This window comes from Ochotona curzoniae, unplaced genomic scaffold, assembly GCF_017591425.1.
Source record: "Ochotona curzoniae isolate NIBS_2020 unplaced genomic scaffold, NIBS_Ocur_1.0 contig_883, whole genome shotgun sequence".
In the NCBI taxonomy this organism is placed as follows: Eukaryota; Metazoa; Chordata; class Mammalia; order Lagomorpha; family Ochotonidae; genus Ochotona; species Ochotona curzoniae.
In genome coordinates, this window is record NW_024466599.1 from 33895384 (window position 1) to 33908927 (window position 13544).

The 13544-nt window shown below is 46.2% G+C and overlaps 1 pseudogene; it reads left to right on the plus strand.

Moving 5' to 3' along the window:
* The first annotated feature begins 12480 nt into the window (after positions 1–12480).
* Positions 12481–13187, plus strand: LOC121164634 (annotated as a pseudogene).
* The last annotated feature ends 357 nt before the right edge of the window (positions 13188–13544 follow it).

Consider the following 13544-nt stretch of genomic DNA (forward strand, 5'->3'; position numbering starts at 1 on the left):
CTGCTGCTTTTGTTGCTGATTTGGTCTTGAAGTTTAACCATCTACTGATTTATAGTGCCATCCTAGCTCTGATCAGATCTGGCCTACAGTGTTTACACCAGAGTGTGCTTGCTATAAGGAGGAGCAGATTCTGCGTGTGAGCTTGTATGTTCTATTAAAGTGAATGAATACTTGCATAATTACAAAGATTCTTAGTAAAGTTCCAAAAGTTGCTAATGCATATACTGGTGGTTATGTTTATGGTCAAACTGTCTTTTAATTGTGCAGCTGTATCACGTTGTGGAATTATTTGTATTCTTGCATTGTCAATTATTTATGTTCTAACTTGCAAAAAGCATCGTCTGTGAGATTTTGTCTTACAGGAAGACAGCAAGTCCTTAAAGGATGTATGGTATGATTGAATATTGTGTACAACATCTTCTTAATGTTCATCTTTGGTGCAATGGAATTGAAATCTGATTCTTTGTCAAAGCAACTTTTTTAAGTTCTCTTCAAGTTATTTTCATCTTATTGGTGACTAAATCTGCTAGCTCTAGTTCCAGTATAATGAAATATTAACATAACAGACTGCTATTGGTACAAATGTGAAACATCACTAAAGTCTAATAATCTTATTGCTTTATTGTTTACAGCTGTTATCCTAATGAACAAGGCCTAAACATTACAAATGTGTGTAAGTCCTACAGGTGGTTCCACAGTGTGCTGTGTAAATAGATGTTTATATTTGTTGTGATAATTCTGACAATGAATGCTTCATCTTCTAGTTCCAACAGATACTATTGCATCCATTGCAGATAGAACTAAAGCTAAGCAGTAAGCTACAGGTTCCAACTAAAAGCACCTTCAACTAGTGTTACTAAGAGCAAGATGTGGTAACTTTAAAACACTTAAAGAGATTTTTCAAAAGCTGTTACAAAAGTTTTGCTTTATAATGTATGTTATCTGGTGCATATACTGTGGCAAGCTATGTAGTCTATTTCAATTGACTGTGGCAAATGTTCATAAATGAGAATTGCTAAGCTGAATCTTATTTTGATTTAAACAAATCTGAGATTAAGAGCCACAGAGAAATCCCCCAGCTTCTTAAACTGCTTGAGGAATGACTTTAAGTATATTCCACTAGATTCTATGTAGAGAAGAATAGGTGACTTATAGATAACAGATTCTTAACTGCCCTGGACATTAGGATAGAACTTTAGACAAATGGGACCTGAATGTGCCCTGATATCCTCTTAAAGGGGTCACCATGGTCTTTTACCTCAGACCAGGAGGGGATCCCATGGCAAAGCAGGATGAGAGAGGTGTGTGCTTCTGGTTTCAGTGAGACCCCCGGAGGCCTCCCAAGTGCTCTTCATTGCAGAAGCAACGGACACTTCGTCAGAAAGGCCACCCAGGGCCATGTCCCAACTGCCAAGGAGGTCATTGGAGATCTGACTGTCCTCGAAGGCCAAGTACTTCAGGTCAGTCATCTCCCATTGGATCCCCTACATGGGACAGAAGCAGCCCTGGAACCTGCACAGGCTCAAGGCCATCCACGGACTTCGGTGACACCTCGTAACAGCATCGAGGAGCCCCGGGTGCTTCTCACAGTGAAAGAGAAAACTAATTTTGTCTGGACACTGCCTTCTCTGTCCTAGCTGGCTTGGGCTTCTTCCCTCTCTCAGGGTGACCATCAGGGTCTCTCAGGAGTCCCAAATTAGCTTAGGTGACAGACAGATTAATCTAGAAGCTCAGAAAAGAAGTTTTTCTAGGGAAAAGTTAGTTAGCCTGTAACTGCTCAGCCTGTATCGCTGACCAGGCTCCTAACAGGGCATGTTTGCCATCGCTCTTCAGTTTGTACTAGACATCACTAGGTAGAACACCCTCACCATTCTGAGGCAGGGTTCATGTCTTCCTCATCTACTAAACTATTGGATCTCTCTGTTCATATATTTAAGACTCTTCTGTTCTCCAACTGTCAATGTATGGCTTGTTACAACTACAGGACTAGTTCATTGCCTTTGCCCTAATGTGTGGAGTTTTGTGAATTCTTACTAGAATGCCATAAGCTGCTGGGTTATTGTAATTCACAACTAGTTTAGTCTTTTGCCATCTATGCTATGATCCAGATAAGTCTTGCAATGAAATGTTTTCAGCGCTGTGCTTTATGTTCTAGGCTCAATGTCTTCTGACACTCTTAGGGTTTCCAGCAACTGGTAAAGTACAATTGTTATTTTAAAAATCCACCATTTGTATACAAAGCAACTGTAGTATTTTCAAAAGTCAAGTAAGTTTAAATCTTAATTCAGAATCATCAATGCTAGACGAAATTATAACTCCATGGAAACTTAATGTTTACATGCCCTATATGGGTTCAAGTCCTAAAGCTACATGTTAACTTTCATTAGTTCTGTGCCTTCTAATGGACCTAGATAGCAATTTCATGTAGCTCAGAAAGTTTCATGTGTTCTATAATGTTCATTGAGTTTAATTGTTTCAAAACTTGAGCTTAAAAAGAATTATTTCAAACTGATAAATCTAGTTCATAGCCTTAAACACTGCTCAAGTCCAATGTTCAACAAAATGTTTCTCATATCTAAGTTCTAAAACTCAAGTATTTAAACTGATGTTTCCACCTATCCCATGACATACTAGGTTGGGAGAGATAATAATTGTCTTTGTTTTGTCATCTAGACTTCAACAAGAAGGAACATCCAGAGCCAAAACAACCTGCCAGGCACCTCTGATGACTTCTACGTTCCACTGGGGACCCTTAGACCGACCCCCAGAGGAATACCCAACTGCTGCCTTTGAACTTCGTCCCATGTCAGCAGGAAGCAGCCAGAGCGGTCGTCGTCCCAGTCCCCTAACAGCAGTTAGGGTCACTTCTTCTGGGGGGCGGAATGAGAGAGGAGTTAGAGTGGGTAGTAGGCAGTTAGGGTATTCTGGGTCCTTGAGTAAAAGAGAATTTCCCCACCATGTCTTGAACTCACTCTCCCAGGGACAGGGGTGCTATTAGCATATCAATTCCCCACCAGAAGTATCGGCCATTACCTCCGGCCACTGTGGGAGGGTCTCAGGCCGATCTCTTTATCATTGAAAGGAGAGCAGGAAGAAGTAATACACATCTGCCCAAGGCCTGGAATGTCCTATGTCTGGCACCTCTGTGGCCTTTTGTCCCAAGGCCAGGTACCATGGAAACTAGGAATTTTCTTTGTTCATGGAGAAACATCTTTGAGGGAAACCTTTAAAAGGTGCATTCCCCACCATTAATACGGGTTTTTCTTCTTTGCCTCCTGCCACTATGGCAGAGGACTAGGGTTCTTATTTTCCTGCCACTATGGCAGAGCACTGAGGTCCTTTTCCTCCTGCCACTTTGGCAGGAGGTAAGGGTCTTTTCTATCTCAAACCCCCTCCCGTCGCTAGGACGGGAGTCTTCTCTTCTCAACTTTTCTAATAAATCTTACTTTAAAACTAAACTGTGTCCGCATGAAAATTCTTCTTTCCTGCGAGACAAGAATTTGAGGTTGCTGCCATACTCGGAGTCAAAATTCCTGCAACAAGAGCAGGCCTTGTAGTATACTGCCTCCTCTCCACCACTGCACAGCCACTCAGGGATTGGCATCTGCATTACCATCAGGTCAAAAAAAAAGTTTTTTTTAAGATTTATTAATTTTTATCACAAAGGCAGCTTTACAGAGAGGGAAGTAGAGACAGAAAGAAAGATCTTCTGTCCACTACCTCACTCCCCAGGTGGCCATAACGGCTGGAGCTGAGTCCATCCGAAGCCAGGAGCCAGGAGCCTCCCCCGGGTCTCCCACGCGGGTGCAGAGTCCCAAGGCTTTGGGCCTTCCTTGACTGGTTTCCAGGCCACAAGCAGGGAGCTGGATGGGAAGTGGAGCAGCCAGGACACAAACCCACACCCATATGGGATCCTGGTGCATGCAAAGCAAGGATTTAACCACTGAGCCATTGTGCTGGGCTCTTCAGAGGAAGTTAGGGCCCTAAAATTGAATTTTTTTTCCAAGGTAAAGCATATAGTGGAGGAAAAAAATTCAATCTAGTCTCTAAGTCTTTAATCTAGTCTCAAGTATATGATGATTAACTTCCAGTTACATAAAGTGATCACCTTTACCCTGCAAGAAACAAGCTTTGGGAGGCTGTTTATAGAACCTTGATTTCCTATAAACAGGAATGAAATGTAAATATTTAGGTTTATCCATTTCAATTTGAACTGGAAATTCAAGTTTATTACATATTCCTTTGTGTATTTTAAGTAAACTAAGAGTTCTATACCTATTCCTTCACTGTCAAGTGGTTTGAAAGGAAAACACATTCAGGAGTAAAGTAGTTGAGTCAAAACTCCCTTTTTCACTCTCAAAGATTCTGCTGACTCTCCAACCAGCCACAGCAATTCTAGTAACCCCTATTTCCTGCCTCTGAATTCCTCACACTCCAGTACTACGCTAAGCATTTTGCAGTTAGTATGCCAGCTAATCCTCATGGAAAAATTATAGATGAAAGGACTAACTAAAGCTTAAGGGACTTACATAATTTGTCCAAAGTCACGCAGCTCATAGGTCTCAGATTTCTAATTCATTTCTGTTGGACATCTAGATTTCACCACTGTAGTTTCCTGCCTGTGTACCTATATATACTCTCTTCTGTGTATAGGTTTTTAACAGGAACATGCTCGTGCTTAGCAAGGGAACCAAGCACCACGTAAAAAGAGAGGGGGAAAAAAAAAGAAATGAAGTCATTATTCTACCCAGAGACGCAAAATTCTATAAACATGAAATAACTAGAATTCAAGACAGCATGAGTTATATAGGAATTCCAAGTTTTTTTTTTTTTTGGATGTTACATCTTTATTCTCTTTTTTTGTTTTTTTTTAAATTAATTTATTTTTTTATTTTGACAATCCTTACATATTTAATTGGGGCTAAAAAAGGTTCAAGGCCTAAAGGGGGATATAGAGGAAGAAGCCCCACCCAGTTTCCCACCCACCCTAAGTCCTGGATGTGGGGCATGCTCTGAGATACTCGATCAAGTGGTTCCAATAGTTCACCATTCATGGGTCGCTGCCAGTCTCACCACTCCAAGTACGAGGTGGTCGTTGAAGAGTCCATTGATTGACACAGTCCCTTCTAGAGTCTCCATTTGCCCAGTATTTTGCTGCCAACAGATAGCTGAGGTTGTTGCTTGACTTGTTCTGTCTTTCTTGGTTAGGACTCTGAGTCCGGTGTCTCGACTGGGGAGATGCTCAAAGAAATTTTGAGGTATTCCCAGTCCACCAAGTGGTTTTTAAATGTCAATAAACTAAAAGCTTTCTGAAGGCAAGATTTAAATCCATGGTTATATGATATAATGGGCTCCTGATGGATAATGCCAGAAATAATCTCTGATCAGAGATGAAAGAGGCCGGGGTTGAGAAAGTAGCCTTTTTGCTGAAGACCAAACCAAAGTCCTAAGTCCATGCAGAATTTTTGATTGACAGTTAAACATGTGTTAACAAATGATCAACAATAAGAAAAACTGAGTACCTATGACACCTATGATATGAAGGCACCTGGAAACTACAAAGACAGAGAAGACGATCAAAACAGCCCAGCCCAGATGGAAAAGCCAGACTTGTGTGCATAACAGTACCTTATTGTGTGTGTGGTCACAAGTGGCTGGCCTTTAGGATTATCTGAAGGATCCTGGGGAAAGGTGCTTCTAATGGGAAGTGGAAAATAACAAAGCTAAATATTCTGAGGGTTGAAGAGTAAACAAAAAAGTTTGGGGCTTACAGTAAATGCTTAAGCACTGGAGACAGAACTGACTCAGCAATTGCAACTACCAGTGTGTGTAGACTGATGTGTGTGATGGACTGAGACAGACCCTGTACTGGCAAACACAGACACACAGGTCTGGGATCTCCTCAGACAAGGTTTCTTTGGGGATCCTCCCAACTGAACCACTGGACTCAGAACTCTAACCACGGGGAGAATTGCAGGTTCTGTGGTCTGACCACAGAGTGCGTATGTCAGAGCTGGGCCTCCCTCAGTGGCTTGGATGGAGCACTGGACAGCAGCATACCCAGGTGCACATGGAGGATATGGTAGTCCATTGGAGCCTGCAGAGGACATCAGGTACCATAACAGAGGAAGGAAGGCAGAACAAATTGATCAACTACCCCAGCTAAGAGTTGGCAGCAAATATCTGGGTGAATGGAGACTCTTACGTTGGACTATGTCAGCCAGTGGACCTTGGAGAGATCTAATGGTCCTTGGAACGATGAGATTGACAGCATTTCAGAACTATTGAACTATCAAAACTACTTGAGCAGAGCCCTTAGAATAAACTCTTCATTGGGTTCCCTGGGGTGACAGCGGGTGGCCATTCCCCATCCTTCCCCCACCCCCTCGCCCCCCGGAACTGAGGCAATTTGGGAGGCTGGCTGTGGCTTCTCCCCCTATCTTCCTTATCTCCCCGCTACCCACAAACACAGGAAGAAGAAAAGGTGGAAACAATGGTCTCGCCCACTTTCCCCTAACCCTCAACCCTTCCCATTCTAGTCTACTATGTAAAACTCACTGAAAATAAAATTAAAATAAATAAATAAGTACATAGATAAATAAAGTAACTGCTTAAAAGTAGACCAGACAGGGGTGGGAGCCATTGAAAATGCTTGAATTATTGCAATCCATATCAAAAGGCCTGATTTGAGTTCTAGCTATTGGAGTTTCAGATCCAACTTCCTGCTAATGGGCCTAGAAGGTGGCAAATGAAAGCCCAAGTACTTTGGAGACCTGAATGGAATTCTGGTCTGACCTAGCTGTCCCCACCTTTCCACACTCCCTTGTTACTGGCATTTGGAGAGAGAATGAGCAGAGAGATGGCTCTCCATTTCTTCCTCTGTGTGTAACTCTGCCTTGAAAAGTATGCAGGCCTCCAGTCTTCTCAGCACCATCTATATCAAGGGGCAGGCTCCCTTAAGATAGGACTTTAGGGACCAGTATTATGGTTTAGTGGGTAAGCCTACTGCCTGCAACACTTGGATCCCATATGGACACTGATTCAAGACCCAGCTACCCCACTTCCAATCCAGCTCCCTGCTAATGTGCCTGGGAAAGCTGTGGAAGACAGCTGAAGGCCTTGGGACCCTGTGCCCACGTGAGACCTGGAAGAAGGTCCTGGCACCCAACATTGATGCCATTGTGGGAGTGAACCAGCAGGTGCAAGATCTTCTCTCTTTTTGCCTCTGTTTCCGTAAATCTGCCTTTCAAATACATTTTGTTTAACTGGAGTTGAACTTGCTTCCTTTGTATTCCTCCAGACTGACTCACTCCTGAGGTTGCTTCACATCTGTGAGTGAACAGTTGAACTATTTGTATTTCTTTACTAGACATTGGAAATACTGAGTCAATTTCCAATCTTCAAGACAAAAAAAAATTTAAAACCAGAGTGGCCTGTGGTCCAATTCATTTTGCACTGAGATACTCAAGTCTCCTCATTGGAGGCTGCTTTCAAAGTGTTGAATTATGGGAGGGAACATACCACTGTCATCAACAGTATGAAATCATTTCTTCCAGAACTGACCTTGGCTAATGACTTCTCTACTGGACCCCAGCAGCCTTCATCCTGAAGTTTTACGATGTAGTAAAAGAGCAGCAACGACCAAATGGGGCTTCCTGGGGAGAGGTGGAATCTCATCTCTTCAGGCAATTAGCTTTTCCAGCTCTTTAGGCAGTAGTTTCAATATATTAAAATCTGCTGCCTGACCCCGAGGGAATGAAAACAAACAGCCTCCCGAACTCCTTCCCAGCCCCCACACTTCCCTTCTTCAAGGTTTACGTTTGTGCTGAGCGGATTTTTTCCCCCCGGGGTTTGCGGGGTGAGCAGGTGGGCAGGCAGGGTGAGCTCAATTGTGCTGGGGCTGAGGACCCTTTTGCAAAAAGATGGAAACTGAAGAGTACGCACAATAGGGCAGGCTTCTGGCGAGTTAACTTCCCGAGGCGCTGGCTTCAGTACCAACTGGAATCTCTCCACAAGGGGCTGCTTCACATTGTTTATGTGGTTTCTGAATTGAAAACACAAAATCAAATAGCCTGCCCCCTCCCTCCCCGGCCACCTGCCCCGACTTTGAGGACAGCACATGGGTAAAGTTCTGTGTAGGAGATGCTGGCATGCCTCCAGAGTCTGTTACCATGCGACAGAAGTGGAGGTCAGGGAACCTCGGTTCTCACTCCCCTCCTCCCCATCAGCCCCCAGCTCCCGGCTGGTAGGAAGAGTGGACACTATCACATTTCTAAAGGGAACCAGAATTATCATTCTCATGATAAACTGCCACACTAAAAGGCATTCTGCTATGAGTCACTGACGCGCAGGTCCTGGGAGGTGATGCATCCGGCCTCGGTGTTTATTAAAGACAAACAGATGAGAGAACAAATCAAACGATGCCCATCACAGACGCCAAGCACAACAGAATAATCTTCCAATGTTCATATAGGGGCTACATAACTCCACTGGGCAAAATCATGTTTTATTCAGGAAAATAATAAATAACATAATTTATAGAAAGCCATTTACAGCTCATTTGGAGATTGAATTCACAATCTTGAATAAAGCCTGTTTAATACCAACACAGGAATTGATCAAATAAGTAACACTGGAAGGAATGATAAATTAGCTCCCTCATCTTTACATGTTTATTGCATTGTAATCACTCAAACCCACTGCAGTCAAATTTGTTTTACCCATTTCCTAAATTCAATCTGATGAGCTCTTGGGTCTCATACAAAACCAATTCATATTTGTCAAGTCATAGCCAGAAAAATTAATACTATGTGGTCCCTTACTATCTGAAAGGACTTCACTGAAAGTGAATATTATGGGCTTTTCCTATTTAGATTGTAGATTCTGGACATGGGCTCTGATATCCTAAGAATGTCAACAAGATAAAAAGCCGGCCCTGGGAAACATGTCATAGAAACATGTTCAAAAGCATGGTACCCAGGGCTGTGGCTAAAAAAGAGCTGTGCTAGGATTTCATAGAAAAACAACGGTGACAAAACCGCTTTCACTGTACAAATCCCAGCTCATCCACATGACTGAGCAACGGCTGGAAGTGAATGGTGCGGAGTCTCAGAGACCAGGATACTGCAGCCCCCAGTTCCCTTAGGACAACAAGGAGCTGTTTCCAGGAAATCCAACATGCCCTCCTTCTCCAGAGCCGCTCCAACACATGCGGGCTTTCTTGGCCACACGTGTGCCGCCTCAATCTGAAGGATGAAACACACGAACCGCAGATCCCAGCAAGGACTCCTCGCTGCCAGGGGATGCTTACTGGGGAGGAGAGCTGGGGCAGCACGGGCAGGTCTGAGCCCGGCTCTCCCCGCCAAGGGGAGGAAGGGATGATGAGTCCTCAGCCTGGAATGTGGGAGGAAAGGTAAACAGTGCACGTGAGCTGCCGAGGGCTCCGAGCAAAGAGGCTTCTCTCCTTCCCCTTGCTGGAGCAAATATTTACCAAGCACGACTTCTGGGCCAGTGTTAAGTGCTGCAGAGCCACAATTCTGGGGGCTTCTGGGTTCCACAACTTAAGTTCCGAGGCACACAATGTGCGGGGGAAGAGAGACAGAGAGGCAAGCAGGGCTGGTTTGGAGCCTTCATTGCAATTGCCTTTGAATGAGTCGCTTGAGCCCTCTGGGCTGCAGCTTTCTGCACCTTGGGCACAGTGCAGGGGGAACAGCATCTACCCTGGAGTGTTCTCCTGAGGTTGAGTACTGACGCATGGCCAGGGTCCACCCCCTCATCACATCCCAGCCCTGCCTGCCTCCTGCCCATCCCAGACCCCATCTTGGAGGAGCTACTCTGCACCCACCCAGCTGCTCTCCAGGACTAATCTTGATTCCAAGGGCTAGGCAGCAGGGTCCCTTTAGAGCAGGACCCGGCTCCCCCAACAGGACTAGCTGCAGCTTCACGCTGCTGCCGCTGGCTCTAAACTGACAAAGTGGCTTGCTCTGCAAATGGAGGAGAAGTACCACTCTCTCCCTCCTTTCTCTGCTGCAGTCAGGCCGGCAGCCAGAACAGCCCAGCATCTCCCACCATGGTTTCCTGCAGCGTGCACACTCTGCGTGCCGCTCCAGCCTTGGGAGCCAGCCCGGCCCAGCCCACGCTCCTTTAAGGGGAAGGCTTGTGGAGGCGGAGGAGGGGGAGAAGCCACAGAGCCAGGATTTGGCAAGAGAGAGCTCCCAGCCACTCCTTGGTATGTGTCTCCTCCCCAGGAATTAAATCAACACCGTGTCCCCAAAGTGCCCCTTCTCCCTCGGGTAAGATTAGAGGACTAAACTACTTCTACCAAGGGACTGTTGACTCAGAGATCAGGTCAGATCGTCCTCCCAACCAGGAGGACACAGGGGATGGCCTGAACAACCCTGTTCTACAAATGAGGAAACTGAGGCCAAGCAAGGTTCCATAGTCCCAACCCCAACTCATGACATGGCCACAAGTCCCCAGCCTGGGATGGAGGGGCTTCAGAGTTCACTGCCTCCCTGGCAGGTGGCAGGGAGGGAGCTGACTCACTGTTTTTGATTCATTGAATTCTGTCTTCTGCTTCAACAGGGCTGGGGCCCTGACAAATATCCCATCATGCTTTTCTCACATTGTAAACAGTCACAGGCGGCTGCTTGCCCACAGGCCCAGGGAGTCACTGCATTTTTGAATGACATCTTGACAGACTGGCTGCTGGGTATGTTGAAAAAGCAGGCGAGAATGTGGGCAGACCTCAGAGCACCCCAGCATCAGGGCTTCTTAAGCTAGGATTTCATAAATCCCTGCATTTGTGTATGCAGGCAGGTCCCTAGGGCAAGGGTCCAAAACTTTCATTAGTTTCCCAAAGAGGTGTTCAGCCCCAAAGGATTCAAAGCCATGGGAGCTCTGGCTGAGCGCTTCCAGGCTCGCCCTTGCTGTCATTCCATTAGGCAGTACAATCTGTGACTGAGAAAACCCAGACGGAGCTAAACAGCAGCAGTGGAATCCAAGGGACTGAGGAGCACTGCCTCTTCTGGCAAACACTTGAAAAGACTCATGAATAATTAGAATGGCTAATGAAATCAACCTTCACCAGAAAATATGCACTTTCACCCTTGTCGCTGAGCTGCCTGGGAAACGTGACTCAACCTAAGCAGAGCGGAGGCCTTTGTGCTTTCTTTGCTGGCCCAGGGAGAAGAACTCAGGTTTGGCCTGCTGTGTTATGCCGTGGCAGCTGGCCACACCTCAGTGTTCACATCTGAGAGGCTCTGGACCCATTTATCTTCTTGTCTCTTCTCTGCGGCCACCATAAGTCCACACTTTTCCCTACTTCCCACCAGGGCTTGAACCAGCGATGCCCCCTCTCACAGGATCATCTTCTTCCCTCACTCTGGGAATGCCATGGATGAATGGTCTTGGATCAAAAATACAACCTGATGGCTGAGCTAGGACGCGTGTGGCTTCTACTTAGCTGTGTGGTGAGGCCACCGTCACACCTGCCTTCTGGGGCACACTTACAGAGTTTCCTCCTACTCCTCCCCTAAATCCCACTCTCAGGACACTGCTAATTCTATCTTCTCTGTGAAACCTTCTCACTGTCGTATCTATCCCAACTGTATCTATTACTAACTAGACTATCCTCTGCTATTCTTGTGGAAACGATAGTCTAGTTCTCCTTTTTTTTTTTTTTAAGATTTATTTATTTTTATTGGAAAGGCAGATATACAGAGAGGAGGAGAGACAGAGAAGATCTTCCATCTGAACCATCTGAGTGAACCATGCGAGTGAACCATCTGATGATTCATTACCCAAGTGACCACAACAGCTGGAGCTGAGCCAATCCAAAGCCAGGAGCTCTTCTGGGTTTCCCACGTAAGTGCAGGGTCCCAAGGCTTTCCCAGGCCACAAGCAGGGAACTGGGTGGGAAGAAGGGCCTCCGGGATTAGAACCGGCACCCATATGGGATCCCGGCGCATGCAAGTGAGCACCTTAACCACTATGCTATCATCCAGGGCCTCGCCTTTTTCTTTTAATGTACTCACCAACAGGCTTATATCCAGATAAATGCCAGATAAAAACTGTATTAGGGGGCAACGGCAGGGCATTGAACTCCAAGTGTTGCTTCTATGGGGAGAGGTGTAATGCAGGAGTGTGGGCTAAACTCCATTGTAGATCCCTGTGTGGTCCCCTGCGGGTGAGGTCCTGGTGTGACAGGCCCTTGTGTGCCAGCTCACATCTGAGAATCACTGGCATGACTTAACCTGTAGCAATACAGAGGATTTCTTACTCTCTGAAAGAACACCAAATGGCAGATGACACAGGTACAGCAGGAGGCCTGGGAGGTCCCGGGGCCCCCGGCATGTGAGTCCAAGGCGGCTTCCACTATGGCTTCGCAGCAGCCTGCCCAGTCAGGGCTGGGGCCGGAGCTGTGGACATGGATCACGTGGCAACAAGGCCGAGGACAAGGAGTGGGTCCCTGTCACCAAACTGGGCTGCATGGTGTAGGACATGAAGATCAAGTCCCTGGAGGAGATCGACCTGTTCTTGCCTCCCATCAAGGAGTCTGAGATCATTGACTTCTTCCTCCGTGCGTTCCTTAAGGACGAAGTGCTGAAGATCATGCTGGTGCAGAAGCAGACGTGAGCCGGCCAACGCACCTGCTTCAAGGCCTTCGTCGCCATTGGACACAACAATGGCCACAGGGGTCTGGGCATGAAGTGCTCCAAGCAGGTGGCCACAGCCATCCAGGGCGACATCATCCTGGCCAAGCTGTCCATTGTGCCCGTGCACAGAGGCTACTGGGGGAACAAGATCGGCATGCCCCAAATGGTGCGGGTAAAAGGTGACGGGTGCTGTGGCTCTGTGCTGGTGTACCTCATCCCCATGGCACTGGCATCGTGTCGGTTCCAGGGCCCAAGAAGCTGCTCATGATAGCCGACATTGACAACTACTACACCTCAGCCAGGAGGTGCATCACTACCCTGGGCAATTTCTGCCATCCTCCCTCCTCAAATCTCCCAGCTAAGGCCACCTTCGACATCATCTCCAAGACCTACAGCTACCTAACCCCACACCTCTGGAAGTAGACCATGTTCCCCAAGCCTCCCTACCAGGAATTCACGGACCAACTGGTGAAGACGCACACCTGCGTGTCCGTGCAGAGGACCCAGGCCCTCGCTGTGGCTATCATCTAGTCTATATAAAGACAATAAAGTATTTAGCATCTGAAAAAAAAAAAACAGAGTAACAGTGAATATTCATTCAGGGGATCCCTGAGTTGCCTTGATGGCTACTGAAACCACTACTTACTTAATTACTGCTTTATATGCACACAAAGATGTGTCACTTGGAAATACAGCTGAGGGAGGCTGTGCACCATCCATCAGCCAGGCAATTCCACAAACTCAAGAATCTTTCATGTTTGTCAGAACAGCAACAGTTACAACAAATCTTACTCAATTCTGATTAGGCTTCAGTAAGGAGATAAATGCATTGTCACACTTTGGTTTTAAACTCAATGTTAACCATGGTAAGCTGGGTACTTTTCTCTC